The 13357-nt window shown below is 40.9% G+C and overlaps 1 protein-coding gene across 8 annotated transcripts in view; it reads right to left on the reverse strand.

Annotated features, from left to right (window-relative positions):
• The window catches only part of NRXN3 (neurexin 3), a 1815686-nt gene that overhangs the window by 1274767 nt on the left and 527562 nt on the right, over positions 1-13357 (reverse strand). The gene's annotated exons all lie outside the window — the stretch shown is intronic.

Here is a 13357-nt window from a genome sequence, read left to right on the forward strand (position 1 = left end):
TCCCATCTCTTGAGGAATTTTTCATAGTTTATTGTTATTCACACATTCAAGGGCTTTAGCCTAGTCAATGAAGCAGAAGTAGGTGTTTATCTGGAATTCTCTTGCTTTTTCTATGATCCAACGGATGTTAGCAATTTGATCTCTGGTTCCTCTGCCTTTTCAAAAACCAGCTTGGACATCTGGAAGTTCTTGGTTCACATACTGTTGCAGCCCCCCTTGGAGAACTTTAAGCATTACTTTACTAGCATGTGAGATGAGTGTAATTGCACGGTAGTTTGGACATTTTTTGATATTGCCTTTCTTTGGGTTTGGAATGAAAACTGACCTTTTCCAGTCCTGTGGCCACTGCTGAGTTTTCCAAATTTCCTGGAATATAGGTTGGAGCACTTTCACAGCATCATCTTTAAGGATTAGAAACAGCTCATCTGGAATCCCATCACCTCCACTAGCTTTGTTCATAGTGATGCTTCCTAAGGCCCACTTGACTTCACAATCCAGGATATATGGCTGTAGGTAAGTGATCACACCACTGTGGTCATCTGAGTCATTAAGACCTTTTTTGTATAGTTCTTCTGTGTGTATTCTATATGCATAGCAGACATCTGGAACTTTATAGTAGCTAATGTTAAAATATTAACTGACTATTGCTAGGTGCTAGAAATGTTTTATTATGAAATACTGCAAACACACAAATTTATGGAAACTAAAATAACAAAAACTTCTGTATTTAACACTTCTGCCTGATATAATTTTGACCAACTAATGTCTTCTGTATTTATGACAATCCAAGGATTGAACAAGACATGAGAATGGCATCTTTCTCCCTGGTCTCCTTGTGGGATGGCCTGAGATAATGCTGACGCCATGGACTATTGCACCGAAAAGATTGTTCGGATCTCTCTAGGGCTCTCTTACTCTTGTTCCAACTATGAAGGTACAGAACAGGTGAAAAGTCAACAGAAAACTCAAATGCCCCTAGATCCAGCACAAAGAAAAGGCAAGACATCAACTTGAATTCTATCAGAAAACCAAAATCTACTGCTTAACACCTTACAGTGAGCTCAGAAAGTCACAAGTGGCAGTTGAATAAGTCAAGACACTTAGTTTTTATCTCTGGTTTCTACCACTATCCACTTGACTGTATGGCTAGAGGACACAGTTCCAAGGAAAATCAATAACGTATTTTCATTTAATCATGGATGAAAGAAGAGAGAATTTTTGCCACCTTGTCATTGCAGCATTTAAAATACTATGCTTTAACTTACTGGCTTCCTAAGAGAAATCATTTTTAACTTATGATTAAATTATTCTTAATGAAAAAAAAACCAAGATTACAAATGTCCAATTAACTAAATTTAAATAGGCTCAGAACAGTCAATATCTGTGAAGTAGCTATTTCTTGTCTATAACTTTCTCCTCAAAATTCTCTTTTCCAGGGTTTCCTGACTGCACACTTTCCAAGTAACTCCTTGATGACTCACTTTCTTCCTATCATCAGCATCTTTTCCAAACTGCTTAAAAAGAGGCTTTCCCCAAGCATCTGATGAGGCGCTCTTTCCCTTTTTCATGACTCTATCTCAACTGGCAATATCCTCCACTCACACATATTTATCCCCAAAGCAAACACTTTCCAAAGCCCCACAACCCTAATTGAATTGTCCACTGGGACAATCATTCACCTAAAATTAAAATTCTCTGAAGAACTTTAGAATCAACCTGCTTAAAAACAAACTCACAGATTCCTCATCTCAGATTCCCCTACATCTGCTAATAGTCACCTCAAGTTCAAATTTTTGAAGATATATCTGATCCTCCCCTCCTCACGGTCCTTAGTATCGATTTGTTACCAAGTCCATTCAGTTCCATATCCAACAAGTTTTTCATATTGATTTTCTCTACTCCATTCCACTGGTCCTGTTCAGACCTCCGTTTTCTTTAATCATCCAGTAAACAAACATAGGGAACTTACTAAATGTTAGGCTTTAAGTAGGGTCCCTGACTTTACGGAACTTTTTACTAGAAGTGTTACACATGTAGACATATATATGTGCAGCTATGTTAGAAGAGGAATCTGCAGGGATGCAGTGGATTCTCAAGGCTGAATGGTCAATTCAGCTCTGGAGAAATGGAGCCTGGGCTAAATCTCACATGGACTTGTATGATACAGACTCCTAATGAGCCCCAATCCCAACTCCATTGGCTCTTCCTCCAATCAATTCTTCATACTGCTGTCCTACACGTGGTCTGTGATCCACAGCATGACCATAATCTACAAGAGAATGAACAGCTGACCCAAGACAGGGGCAAGAAGTAAGACGGACAATGAGTCTAGTCAACATGGCTTAGGGACAGAAGACTCTTGGAGGAGTGTTTAAGGAAAGGGAAACCAATAATGACTTTCAGGAGTCTGGCTTGGCTAATTTAGGTAGATATCAAGTCACTGATAGAACAAATTCAACAGGAGGAGTAAGAAGTTCTGGAGAGGAAGGAAGGAGGAATGGAAAAAGAAAGAGGGAGGGAGGAGATGGTTAGACTAAGAAGCCCCAAAAACTGCCAGAACTGAAAATGAACCAAATTATACTCCAGAGAAGGCATGTCATAAAGCCACATTATCCCTAGCTTGAAGATGGAGACAAGTCAGTTTGACTCCATTTGATATTAAGATATGTAGTTAGTACTCTGCTCTGCCTCTACATTCCAGGACTATTACTTATGATTCTTACAGCATACTCTGGGAGACAGTGAAGGACAGGGGAGTCTACTGTGCTGCAGTTCATGGGGTCACAAAGAGTTGGACATGACTAGGTGCCTGAACCGGAGAAGGCAATGGCACCCCACTCCAGTACTCCTGCCTGGAAAATCCCATGGATGGAGGAGACTGGTAGGCTGCAGTCCATGGGGTTGCTAAGAGTCGGATACGACTGAGCAACTTCACTTTCACTTTCCACTTTCATGCATTGGAAAAGGAAATGGCAACCCACTCCAGTGTTCTTGCCTGGAGAATCCCAGGGACAGGGGAGCCTGATGGGCTGCCGTCTACGGGGTCGCACAGAGTTGGACATGACTGAAGTGACATAGCAGCAGCAGCAGCAGCAAGTGACTGAATGACAGCAACCTGAGCATGTGAAAAAACTTCTCCCAAGTAATCTAGCAACACCATAAGCTTGAGGCCTTAATCTCCTGTCCTCCTGTCTGAGCACTTCTTTTCTTTCCTGATTTTTTGTTATTTCTCCTAGAAACTGAACTGAAAGAACTTAGGACAGGAATCAAGTTCACCTTTGAAATAAGCACTCCATAAGTACTCAACATATAATCAAGAGTGCTGTCAATGTACCCTGCTATTCTAAAATGCATGCCTCTCAGTAGCTCTAGCCCAATTATTAAAATACCAAAATAATTACTTTAATGAGGTTTTAATGGTGATGACAATTATTTTGATAATGATGATAGTGGCAAGTGATGATGGTGAAGATGGAAGAGAAAGAGGAGAAGAAAAGACAGGGATAATTATGGTACTAACAATATATTTTAAGTCAACTTCATTAGAGAAATTTCAAGACAGTGAGAGGAAACAACAGCAGAAAGAACATCATCAATCCCATGTATTTGATACACACAAAAAAAACATTATCCTAACTGTTCCACAGTTTTTTGTTCAGTCACTAAGTCATATCCTACTCTTTGTGACACCATGGGCTATAGCCCTTCCACACTTCCCTATCCATGGGATTTCCCAGGCAAGAATACTGGGGTGGATTATCATTTCCGTCTCCAGGGGATCTTCCCCGACCAGGGATCAAACCCACGTCTCCTGCATTGGAGGCAGATTCGTTACCACTGAGCCACCAGGGAAGCCCTCCACAGTTCTTAGCGATATATTTAACCAACTGTAATAGTGTCTACAGAGAATTTGGCATCAAGGTATAGAGTGTGGACTGTATATTTATGAGACCATGGAACGTGAAGGAAAAACCTCTTAAAAGATATTGAAACTCTCTTTCTTTGAATTCTATGACACATAACCTAGTCAACCTGTTTTCTCCCATTTCATACTAGCTACTGTTTCTTCTCCTAATTTTATTACTGTGTGTTCCCTAAGGCACAACCTTCATCTCCCCACGCTTTATTCTCTATACATTTTCCATCACAACTCATCTGCATTCCCAGGTTTACCTCCTCCCTAGACAGAGGGCTTCTAAATATTTATGCCATATTCAGGCCAGCTCTGATTCCTCTCTCTGTTCAGATTCATATCTCCAACTAATATCTGAGGATTTTTGATCCAGCTGCCTTTCTTTTAGGTCAAAGCATTTCAAGAGACAAAATCATCCTCTTGTCTATACATCTTCTCCCTCTTCTCAGCCCCTCTCTTCTTGATGCCCTGTTCCTCCTCACTACAGACCCCATGTAACTTCTCTGATTAGAGAAAAACTCTTCCAAAAGTTGTCTGTTGCTACTTTCATCAATGCCACACTTACTAGTCTCTCCTCAAGCCACTTCAAATTAGTCTCTTGCCCATGGCACACCCCAGGAGTGGGCAATGCCTTGCCAGAACCAGTGATTCACTCTCATGCCCCTTGACCTCTCAGCGTTCTTCTCACAAGATATGCGTCGCAAGTTCTTTTAAGATTCCTGTACTGTCTTATGTCTCTATCTACCTAAATAATCTCTCTGCTTCTTTTGCTGGTTACTCCTCTCTAAGACTTCTACCCGCTGAGAGTCCCAGAGTTCTGCTCTTGGCCCTCTTTTTGATTCAGCTACAATCTCTGAGTCTCATTATTTTCAATATTATAATTTTGTGGTTGATGCTCACAGTTACATCTCTACCCACAACATTCCTCTGGTCAACAGACTCACATTTCCCACTGTCTTCTTGACATCTCCACTGAACAGGCTTCTAAATTAAACATGGCTAAAAGAGAAATATTGATTTCACCTTTCCCAAGCTCACTCTTCTAAGCATCCCCACTTAGACAATGTTATTAACAGTTATTCTAATCTGGACGATGTCATGGATTCACAGTGCTGCCATCTGAAATTCTGACTCTTTACCTCCCTAGCGTGAGATAGGATTGTATGTTTTGGCCTCCTTGTGGTAGATGGAGCTGTGTGATTACTTTTGACCAATTCCTTTTGAGCAGAAGTGATGTGTCATTTCAGGCCAAACATTTCATTGTTCCAGGTTTGAAATCCTCTAAATTTCTCTTTTCCATTTTCAGTGTCAACCACCAATGTTCCCACGAGTGGTGACCCTGTCATCCCATGTTCTAAAGTGAGAACAGTAATAAAAATACCAAGGCCTCCAGCCAACACACAAAGGATATAAAGTGTTGGTGAACAGTTGTAAGCCTCTGGTATTCTGGAATTATTTGTTGCCATATTACAACTTAGCTTGCAATATTACAACATCCTAATAAATACATCCTCAATTACTCACCTCTCATACCCAACACTCAATTCATCAATAAATCCTACTGCCTCCAGCTCCAAAATACACCCCTCATGCATCCACTTCTTACCATCTCATTGTTAACTACTCCTGTTCAAAGGGCTCTATTTTCTTGCCAGCCTGGTAACAGCAGCCACCTGACCATCTTCTGTCTCTATTAGTGCGTACTATGATCCATTCCCATAGACCAGTCAAAGGGATGCTTCTAAATGCAGATCAATCGCTTCCCTGCTAAAAAGAGCCCAATGGTTCTTCACTGTAGTTAGGATAAAATCCAAATCCCTTATCATGGCTTAAAGGTTCCACACAGCTTGGTCTTGTTTAGCATGTTCTCTTGTATATCCCCTGAATTCGACAGTCACTTCCTTTTAGGTCTTTGCAATTACTGATCCTTGACTTCTTGTCGAGCAACATCAGCTCACTACCAACCCAACTCTCTAAAATGGCACTCCGTCATCTTGCACTCGCTCACCATGCTATATTCTGTTTCCTCTCCTCAAACCACTTGTATCACCATATACAATACTTGAGGTTTCTTTTCTTACTCCTTGTTTCGAGCTACCATAACATAAGCTATATGAAAACAGGGACTTTTGTTGTTGCTGCTATTCACTGCTGTAGGTCTAGCCTCAGCCAGAAGTAGTAACTAGTAAGCTGAAAGTGCACAGGGGAATTCTGTAAGCCTTCCCCATATTTCTAGCTCTTCAAGCATCAAGGGTTCTACAGAACCTTCAGAGTTCTTTGTGGTGGTCAAATCTTTTGACTTTGAAGATCCTTTGACACTTTAGGTCATGCATATACATATTATGCTTACATATACAAAAGTACATATTAAACACACAATATACACAAAGAAAAGTAGATGGGTGCACACCCATGCACACATACATATATACACACCCTGTGCTGTGCTTAGCTGCTCAGTCGTGTCCAACTGTTGGCAGCCCCATGGACTGTAGCCTGTCAGAATCCTCTGTACATGTGGATTCTCCAGGCAAGAATACTGGAGTGGGTTACCATGCCCTCCTCCAGGGGATCTTCCCAACCCAGGGATCAAACCCAGGTCTCATGCATTGCAGGTGGATTCTTTACCATCTGAGCCACCAGGGAAGCAGAATACTGGAGTGGGTAGCCTATCCCTGCTCCAGGGGATCTTCCTGACCCAGGAATTGAACCAGGGTCTCCTGCACTGCAGGCGGAGTCTTTACCAGCTGAGCTACCAGAATAGCCCATATATATACATATGTTTAATCGAACAGCTAACCAGGTATTTACCAATCAAATTTTTCAATATGAGAGAGGCTCTTTTGCCTAGCAAAGGCCTTCCCCTAAACCAAACTCTGCTTTCAATCATTGTAAATGATTAAACGGCATTTCCAATTGTGACTGAGATGTTATCTCAGCAGAACCTAAGAGTTCCTGACAAGTTCTGACTAAATCTTCTGTTCCCATTAAGAACTGTTAACGTTATTCCAGAGAAACAGTCCACTAGGGAATATTTCCTTCTGCTGGTGCCAAGAGGATATATTCATCACTCATCTATCCATGCATATTAGGTAAACATATGTGGAAGACATTGTAAGAGAAGAAAAATAAATTATCGACTCAACAAGTATTTATCGAGTGAATACTGTTATGCACAAGCATGGTCCTGAAGTAAAAATAAAATCTTACCCACATGGACCTTACTATCTAAGCGTGTGGGACAAATACGTAAACATACAGTATATGATATGGTGATAAGCAAGCTAAAAGGGAGTGCATGTGTTAGGATGGGATGGAGTGTTTCTACTACTTATGCAGGATAGCCAGGAAAGGCCTTTAAAATACTGTGATATTTCAGCAAGAACTTGAAATCGCTGGGGATCAGGCCCTAATTCTCATTTAGGGAAAGAGAATTCCAGGCAGACAGACAGTAGCTCTTTAAGTTCTGAGCAGTCAAGTAAATGACATTCAAAAATCATCAAGGCGGCTGGTATGGCTGGATCGGGGGAACGGTGAGGGGCAAACTGGAGATGAGGGCAGAGGGGTGGTAAGGGCAGAGCCTGCAGGGTCTCACATGCCTCCTAAGAACCTGAGCCCGGCTGCTGAGCAAGTCGGAAAGCATTTGGAGGGTTCTGAGCAGAGAGGGGTGTGTTCTTTTCATGTGTTAAGGGGAAAATTCTGGATGCTAGGGAGCCAGAATAGACTTGGGGAAAGGGGAAAACCAGAAGAGAAAACAGAAGTGGGAAGAGCATTTAGAAGGCTGATGCAGTAATTGCATGAGAAACGAAAATGGCTTGGACCACACGCCCCCATTTACACCCTTTCTGATTGCTTTACTGGCCCCTTTGCTATGATCCTGAAACCCTGAAGCAGCGTCTCATTAAAGCACTTCACAAACTGCAGGACAGGCATTTGTTTGTTTTTCAGTTTCCTTGACCAGCGTTAGATCTCTTCACTAAGACATCGTCACTGCATTTTTACTTTTGTCACCACACGCTACCTACAAAAAAGTGAATCAATGAACCTAAAACAGTTAAAGCATAACACAAGTCAATTTACTTATTAGCACAAGTAAACGAAGATCGTGGCATCTGGTCCCATCACTTCATGGGAAATAGATGGGGAAACAGTGGAAACAGTGTCAGACTTTATTTTGGGGGGCTCCAAAATCACTGCAGATGGTGATTGCAGCCATGAAATTAAAAGGCGCTTACTCCTCGGAAGGAAAGTTATGACCAACCTAGATAGCATATTCAAAAGCAGAGACATTACTTTGCCGACTAAGGTCTGTCTAGTCAAGGCTATGGTTTTCCCTATGGTCATGTATGGATGTGAGAGTTGGACTGTGAAGAAGGCTGAGCGCCGAAGAATTGATGCTTTTGAACTGTGGTGTTGGAGAAGACTCTTGAGAGTCCCTTGGACTGCAAGGAGATCCAACCAGTCCATTCTGAAGGAGATCAGCCCTGGGATTTCTTTGGAAGGAATGATGCTAAAGCTGAAACTCCAGTGCTTTGGCCATCTCATGCAAAGAGTTGACTCACTGGAAAAGACTCTGATGCTGGGAGGGATTGGGGTCAGGAGGAGAAGGGAACAACAGAGGATAAGATGGCTGGATAGCATCACCAACTCGATGGACGTGAGTCTCAGTGAACTCCGGGAGTTGGTGATGGACAGGGAGGCCTGGCGTGCTGCGATTCATGGGGTCGCAAAGAGTCGGACATGACTGAGCGACTGAAATGAACTGAACTGAACTGAACTGAAAGAGCAACTCACTCAAATTCAGTTGCCCATGCTCAGAAGGAAATGAGAGGGGGTGAGAGAATTGTCTATTTACCACTTGATGTTTTGCCTCATTCCAACTAGCTCTGGCTTTTGTATCTTCTGGCAAGAGTTGCCTTAACAGAAATGCACAGAGATGTCAGGATGCTAGCTCTTGGTTTTCAAACTTTCAAGGGTCCTGGACTTCAGGGGATGATTTTAAAGGCTTGTTAAGGGTAAAGTTAATTAAAAGCATTTTTTCTAACCAATGCATCAATTTTAGAATGTAATCTCCACATAAACTGTGACTCTTCTATGCCACAGCCCTCTAGAGACGTACATCACTCCACAAGCCATAGCCTATTATTAAAATACACCCAAGGTCCAAAGGGGGCTTCCCTAGTGGCTCAGACAGCAAAGAATCTGCCTGCAATGCAGGAGACCTTGGTTAGGATAGGAAATCTCTGGATAGGAAAGATTCCCTAGAGAAGGGAATGGCTACCCACTCCAGTATTCTTACCTGGAGAATCCCCATGGACAGAGGAGCCTGGCAGGCTAAATCCATGGGGTTGCAAAGAGCTGGACATGACTGGAGCGACTTAATACATACTCATGGTATTGGTTTCAATATGGAAAAATGTCTTCCAGAACACCTCAAAGCTAGAAGCAAAGCTGCCTGTCCAGCACATAGATGCTGACTCCCCTCTAGATGAAGTGGCTTTGCTATGTCTCATTTGGGTAAACAGCGAAGGGATTCCAGTATTTGAAAACAGTCTTTCAAACAGACATGCATAGGCTACTGGTATCAATTCTTTTAGAATGTGACAGAAGTCCCAAGCATACAGGGCAGGCCTGAGTGTTCCAGAAACTTTGAAGGACTCAACCCCAAATGAACAGTATCTCCTGCTGCTGCTTGCTGCTGTAAACGACTTCAGGTGTCAAGCAAATCTGCATTAGAAGACATTACACCTGTTTCTGTCTTACGGGGTCACCATGTCTGGGATAATTTTGGGTTGGTCAAAAGGCTCATTCAGGCTTTTTAGAACATCCATGGGAAAAGCCCAAGCAAACTTTTTGGCCAACCCAATACTTTTATCCCTAAATAAGTAAGAAATTAAATGCAATGTGTGTTTATGGCCTCTTCCTGCCAATCCATAGACCATTTGGAATACAGTATAGTTTAGGGTGCATTTCCTCAGAATGTGAACTATCTGAGTCAAAACATGGACTGGCCACTGAGATCCTTGGGGTAGGCCCTCTTAAAGCCAGGGAATTCGCCTAATGACATCTACAAAGGAGAGGGACCACGACAGGCAAGAGTTATATAAAAGGAGTCATTTATGCAAATTGATGAAAACCAAAGCACTCTACTTTGTGTTGCTAAAAGTCAAAGACTTAATTAAAATGAGACAGAAGACTCTGCACTCACATATATGCTGGGAAGGAAGCAGTCTGTGGGAAATGGGAAGTCAAATTCCAAACTCAAAATTCACTGGCAAAACCTGCTCGAGCTGTTAGTATTTCAAATGCAGCCCGATCCAAAATTCTGCGTTATACTTTCTGCTCAAGAACCTGCCATCTCTTTATGTTTTGCCATTAATTTTTGACACTCTACAAACAGGATCCAACCTATATCTTCAGCCTAATCTCCTACCCTTTTCCCCAGACATACTGAATTTTGTAGGCACACTCAAACACTTGTTAATTGAGAATAACATAAATCTTTACACTTACATATATCTGGTTTAGACTGTTCCTTTAATGGAACATTCTTTCCCTATCTCTTCCATCTATTTCTGCAAAATAATCATGGCCAATTTTCAAATTTGTTTCAGGCATTCTCAAGCAAAACATACTGTTTATCTCTTGGCTGACATATTTTTAATTTAGTTAAAGCATACATCTGGAAAAGTACACAAATCAAGAGCTCTAATAACATTCAGAGTGATCACCTATACGTACTCAACGTCAAGACCAAGAAATATAAAAACACCAACATGTCAGAATCCTTCCTCCTGCTCCCCACTCACTCCATTCTTCTTCAAAGATAACTAACTGACTTATACCACCATAGAATAGTTTATCTTGTTAAAAACTTTATGTAAGGGGGAATTATAATATGCATCCTTCTCATCTGACTTACTTTACTCAATATTCTGTTTATAAGATGTATCTATGTTGTTGTAGATACGTCAACATTGTAGTCATCAAATGTATTCCATTTTGTGAATATAGCACAGTCTACTGAGTCTACTGGCCATGGCCCTGAGGTTATTTCTAGCTTGGGGTTATTTTAAAGCATGTGTTTATCAATATTTTTGTGTAGAGACTATGATGTAATATGTCTGCATTTCCGCTGGCATATACTCAGGAATGGAATATTGTCAAGGCTCCTTCTTATTGATAAATCTGGACTCAATTTCTGTCTACCAGCTCCATGAAACTGAAGGTTCCTACTGAAGGTCCTGCTCACTTTCTCAGCCTCTAGGATGCCACTTCCTGCCTGGCTTCTTAGGAAACATCTTGAGGGGAAGATACATGCTTTTTGGTGAGACTTCTGGTCTCACCTTTCTGTGTTTTTCTTCTCTTTTTACAGGACCTTGGCCCTTTGAGGCCTCTCTCTCTTGGTAGGTCTCTGATGTCTACAGATTGATCATTTTCAGGCTTTGTCTGGCTTTTCTAGCTGCTATTAGTGACAGGGTCACTTTAATACAAGCTTATCCACCAGAAACAGAAATCTTACCTAGTCTTTTAAACATCTTTCCCATTTGGCATCTTTTATTCTTCATCATAATTACTACAATTGTTTCCAACATGTTTGCCAATATTTCTCATTTGGGCCCCTTGGAGGAAGGAACAATTTTATATTAATTCTGTATCCCTTTGGCTAGCAAAACTAAAGCAGAGAAAGATACAGTCAGAATATCACTAAGGAAAAAATGTCTTTTTAGCTTTTTATCATTAATTGAAGATTTTTTTTCTTGCAAAACTTACATACTTTATCACACTTTTCAGCCTTTGCTTTTACTTCTTTCTATGCACTTGCATATTAAAAATGGTCACTTCATTCTATGGTTTCTTTCTGTATGTCTCTGTCTCTACCTTCCTCTTTTTTACCATTGACTACAAAACACATTTATAATAAAAATTCATACTGCAGTCAAAATATTGAAAACCTAATAGAACACATACACAAGTAGTCTTAAGTCACATATTACACATCCTTTATGTTACTTTTCAAGTTAAATGTTAAAGCCATAAAGATCAAAGATCCTTCCACTTGGCTATGGAATTCTGTATCCTTAAAAACCACATTTATAAAAAGACGATAAAAGCTAGACCTCAGATCTCGACAAGATATGGGATATCTTCTCTCTGATCATCAATGTATCATCAACACTTAGCACAGTGACTGACATATACCAACAGAGAAGCACTTAGTAGTTACTTGATAAATTAATCAAGTAATACTCAGTTTATTCAAGCCCAATAATTCAGTGATTTCAAACTTTCCATCCTCGTCAAACTACTTTCAGTTGTCTATGAGAACATTCTTGCTCCTTCAAAGAAAAGCTATGATAAACCTAGACAGCATATTAAAAAGTAGAGACATTACTTTGCCAACAAAGGTCCATCTACTCAAAGCTATGGTTTCTGCAGTAGTCATGTATGGATGTGAGAGTCTGACCATAAACAAGTCTGAATGCCAAAGAATTGATGCATTTGAACTGTGGTGTCAGAGAAGACTCTTGAGAGTCACTTGGACTGCAAGGAGATCCAACCAGTCCATCCTAAAGGAAATCAGTCCTGAATAGTCGTTGGATGGACTGATGCTGAAGCTGAAGCTGAATCTCCAATACTTTGGCCATCTGATTTGAAGAACTGACTCATTAGAAAAGACCCTGACGCTGGGAAAGACTGAAGGTGGGAGAAGAAGGGGACGATAGAGGATAAGATGGTTGGATGGCATCACCGATTCGATGGACATGAGTTTGAGCAAGCTCTGGGAGACAGTGGAGGACAGGGAAGCCTGGCGTGCTGCAGTCCATGGGGTTGCAAAGAGTCAGATACGACTGAGCGACAGAACTGAACTGAGAAGAACACTGTAGTATCAAATTTCACTTCCTATTAACAAAAACACTGAGGCAAAACTGATACCGTTCTCCGGTAGAAAAATCTCAGCACCATGATCCTGAAGGAACAGATAGCTTTCTATACATTGGTATGCTACTAAAATTAACTTGTCAAATTGAAATTAATAATTGAGAGAGGGAATCTGCTTTTCACACATCTGAGTCTTTAAGCTAAACTACATGATGAAGCTTTGTTTTGTTTCTTTGTCACATAACAGCCAAAATAAATATTTTGCTTTAACTTTTGTAGAAAATGCAAGAAAAAGGCACATGAGGGGGTCCACAGTAATGGTAATGGCAGATGAGGTCAACTACATAGTCCACTCTAAGATATAACTTTACGACTTTCCATGAAAGGAACTGTTGGGAGCCATAGTTCCAAGAGACTCAAAAGCTGCTCACACATTTTAAACTCATCTCTAGGAAGAACTCAAGAATTTCCTAACTACCCATCAACATCCCAGAAAAGGAAATCCTAAAGTGGGAAAGAATGAACATATTTGGAGAATAATATTTTCCATGAAAACATCCT

The sequence above is a fragment of the Capra hircus genome, chromosome 10, assembly GCF_001704415.2.
Source record: "Capra hircus breed San Clemente chromosome 10, ASM170441v1, whole genome shotgun sequence".
Lineage (NCBI taxonomy): Eukaryota > Metazoa > Chordata > Mammalia > Artiodactyla > Bovidae > Capra > Capra hircus.